The sequence below is a fragment of the Carlito syrichta genome, unplaced genomic scaffold (genome assembly GCF_000164805.1).
Source record: "Carlito syrichta isolate Samal-C Ts95f unplaced genomic scaffold, Tarsius_syrichta-2.0.1 Scaffold307291, whole genome shotgun sequence".
Taxonomy (NCBI): Eukaryota; Metazoa; Chordata; class Mammalia; order Primates; family Tarsiidae; genus Carlito; species Carlito syrichta.
Window position 1 is genome coordinate 4,352 of NW_007251387.1, and position 2,346 is coordinate 6,697.

The window sequence follows — 2,346 nt, forward strand, 5'->3', positions numbered from 1 at the left end:
CCGCCCCTTTCAGTGCGTCCCTCTCGCTCCGATTGGCTGCCGGGGCCCGGCCCCTTGCCACGTGACCGCGCCACGTCCCGGGTGCGCCCCGCACTGGAGCAGGCCGGCGCGCTCAGGCTTGGTGGGAGCGATGTGGGCTGTGGGCGTCTGGCGCGCTGCGCTCGGCCGGGCCCCCTGCGGCCGCCGCGCGCAGTCAGCGCTGGCCCAACTGCGTGGCATCCTGGAGGGGGAGCTGGAAGGGATCCGCGAGGCTGGCACCTGGAAGAGTGAGCGGGTCATCACGTCCCGTCAGGGGCCTCACATCCACGTGGACGGCGTCTCCGGAGGTAACACCCGGTCCCGGGAGTCATTGGCCCTGCACAGTGTTCCGGGGCCCTTCCCGGCTGGCACTGGAATAGAGGTCCTGGAGCGGGGGTGGGCGGCTCCTGCACACGTCGCTACTGGTCCCCTTCCCTTCTCTCAGTCCCAGGAGGACTTTATGGCTTCCCCATGTTGACTCCAACCTGGTTAAACCCGTTTCGACGGAGGGAGGTGATTTACCCTTGAGCACGTTTTTGGCTCAGAGGGCACAGCTGGACCCAGACCCAACCTGTGAACATGAGAAAAAGAGGGAGACACCCAGCTGGCTCTCCCCGCCCACTTCAGAGAAGGGTGGTTGGAAGGCAGCAGCAGAAAACCCCATTTCTTGAGCGGCTGCTTTGTGAGGATCTATGCTAATTGCTGCACGTGGACTCTGCTAACTCCTAAAGTAGGAATGACTAGTTCCATTTTACAAAGAAGAAGCTGAAACCCGGGATGTGAAGTGGCTTGCCCAAAAGCCTCTAACTAACTGTAAGCAGAGCTGGAATAGTGGCGCCTGGAACATTGCCTAACTAGCCAGAGAGGCCAATTTCCTGGCCAGAGTCGTAGCGAGCAGCGAGGCAGCGAGGGTCCCCAGGGCTGCCACAGAAATCACGATGAATTGGCCCTGTCAGGTCTCCCTCATTTCTTTCTAACCAGTGGTCACTGCCCATCTTGTGTGAGGTCCCAGGTGAGTGCTGGTTATCGACTGGCCCCCAGAGCTGCCTTCTGCCCAGGAAATAGGCGAGGAATCCTTGGTGCTGCTGTAATCATTTAAAAACTAGAAGTCCCAGGGAATGCCTCCCCTCCCTGAGGAAGCTCAGAGCAGGTGAAAGATAGGAAATAAGAGGATCCAATATCTTATCCTGTTTTTGCCTTTCCCAGGCTGTGTGAACCTCCCCCTTCTCAGGTCAGCTGTGTTCCCTTTGGCCATTAGAATTCAGGGACTGGGGTCTCAGGGGCATCCCCTTTTGGTATGCGATTCTGTAACAGGCAGCAAGGTAAATTCTGTGGCGATCCAGGTGTGCAGGAGGCATCTGACCCAGCCCTCTTTCACCCACAAGAAAACCAAGGCCCAGGTGAGGGGTCAGTCGTGGTCTTCGGGAGCAGAAGACAACTATGTGAGGGGCTGGGTTCCTCCTTGAGTAGAATGTGATTCAGAGCCAGAGTTTAAACCTCTCACCCTTCAAGGTGCAGCCCTGACACTCCCTCTCCTGTAGCTGCTGGATATGTGTCGGTGACCAGCACCGACCGAGGGAGGGTTAGGACCCTCACCTGAGAGTCAAGACGGAGAGAAGAGACCACTCAGAGGCAGTTCTTCTGGGATCAGTCTGATCAGGACTGAGTCCAAATTTTATTCGGACTCCTTCCAACTTATTTACCATTTTCTATACCCTCCAGCAGTGTGATAATCACTTGCTGGGGGCGTACAAATTCCATGCATATCGTGCTTTACAAACTATGCATCACAAGACCATCACGAGACTTGCAAGTTCCAAGCAAACAATTACAATTCCATGATGCATGACGTACTTCACAAAACTTACATTAAAATCACAGGTGCACAATTTCAATACAGATTGTTCAAAGTGTTTTCCATAATGTTCAATAAATCATTCATATTATACTTTTTGTTCTAAACCCTGATTAATACAAAAACTTTCTAAGTTAACTCTAGGTTCAACCCAAGTTTACTGACTCCTAATATTTTTAACGATTAATATTATCAACTTAACACTATACTATAATCTATAAGTTTAGTTAAATGACTTAACTGTTAGTTATACTATTAACCTATTATGATTTAACGTAATGCCTTATAATTCAGTTAAAACTTATTCTTAAACTACCAAACTTTACTATAATTCATATGAGTTTCAAATGTCTAAACTTTAATTTTTATATAATCTGATGACTGAACTTTAATACTATGCTATATCTTATTAAGCTAATACCTTATCGTTAATTCTTTCATAAATCTTAATGGTAGTTGTCATACTCTTGAAC

At 50.0% G+C, this 2,346-nt stretch overlaps 1 pseudogene across 1 annotated transcript in view; it reads left to right on the plus strand.

Moving 5' to 3' along the window:
* Window positions 1-80: 80 nt before the first annotated feature.
* LOC103266689 overlaps window positions 81-2,346 on the plus strand; it is a 4,963-nt pseudogene continuing 2,697 nt past the window's right edge. The window contains exon 1 of the transcript XR_002482327.1: window positions 81-326. The product of XR_002482327.1 is annotated as a 2-amino-3-ketobutyrate coenzyme A ligase, mitochondrial-like (transcript). The remainder of the gene's footprint in view (window positions 327-2,346) is intronic.